Here is a 1,386-nt window from a genome sequence, read left to right as displayed (position 1 = left end):
GGAGGACAAGGCAGCGAGGACGGCTGGCCGAAGGACGAAGTTGTAGATGACTCTGTAACGTTCCACACTCAGACCATGGACCAGCAGAGCCTGGACCGGTCCAGGACCATCGACCTGACGTCTCCCCAGCTGGACACAATGAGGACATCTCTGTCTCACCTGCACAGGTTTGGACCTGCTGCTGCTCAGAGTCTGCTCAGAAGATCAACAGCAGCAGAACATCAGGAGAACTGAACCTCTCTTTAATGAAAAGAGTAACCTTCACTGTCTGGATGGCTCCTGCAGATTCAGGTCAATAAAACTAAAAGAAATCCATCAATTCATAGACCAACCTTTCAAAATAAAAGTTTGAAAGTTGAAAGTGGAACATAATACAGGACCTTTAATGTGAAAGTCTTCTGTATCTAGGTACATTTCTGCCATGATTTTTCTCACCTGAGTCCCAGAGAACTTTGTCCCCTGGGGGGGGCGGTTGTGTCTGGAGATCAGGGGGGTCGACAGGATCCTGGACTTTTCTGGACTGCTGCTGAGCCACATCGGCTCTCTTCCTCTGTGAAGGAACAGGAAGTGTGTTTAGGGAATAAGGAAGTGAAGCTGCTGCAGTTTTCCCGGCTTCCAGCCTCAACCTGCCCTCAAAAGCTCCAGTACAAACTTGGACATTTATATTGACTTATTAAAAATATGAAATGTTCTCACCTTCATGTCTAGCTGCTGTTTATGACAAATTGATTTTGAAAAAACACAAATAAAAAACATTCCACAGTAAAGTTCCACAAACTCTGCTCAGATTTCAAAATAAAATTCAGTAACAGAAGACTAGTTAAACATCATTAATCAAAGAACTCATCTGTTCCTGTCCTGAAGACAGACTGTCCCAAAGACAGACCCTGTCCCGAAGACAGAACAGCCTCCGACCTGAAGACAGACCCTGTCCCGAAGACAGAACAGCCTCCGACCTGAAGACAGACTCTGTCCCAAAGACAGACCCTGTCCCGAAGACAGAACAGCCTCCAACCTGAAGACAGACCCTGTCCCGAAGACAGAACAGCCTCCGACCTGAAGACAGACCCTGTCCCGAAGACAGAACAGCCTCCGACCTGAAGACAGACTCTGTCCCAAAGACAGACCCTGTCCCGAAGACAGAACAGCCTCCAACCTGAAGACAGACCCTGTCCCGAAGACAGAACAGCCTCCGACCTGAAGACAGACCCTGTCCTGGTCCAATCAACTCCTCTCGGTCTCTGTCGGTACCAGCAGGGGGAGACAGAGGATGAAGATGAACATGAAGTAAACCAACAATACAGACCTCATGTCTCTGGGGGGCAGTCACAACACAACACGTGATATAATTTTCATGACTCGACAAATACACAAGAGTCACACAGT

Source organism: Echeneis naucrates, chromosome 16, assembly GCF_900963305.1.
Source record: "Echeneis naucrates chromosome 16, fEcheNa1.1, whole genome shotgun sequence".
NCBI classification, from domain to species: Eukaryota; Metazoa; Chordata; class Actinopteri; order Carangiformes; family Echeneidae; genus Echeneis; species Echeneis naucrates.
The sequence above is the reverse complement of the archived record's forward strand: the minus strand, read 5'-3'. Positions refer to the sequence as shown.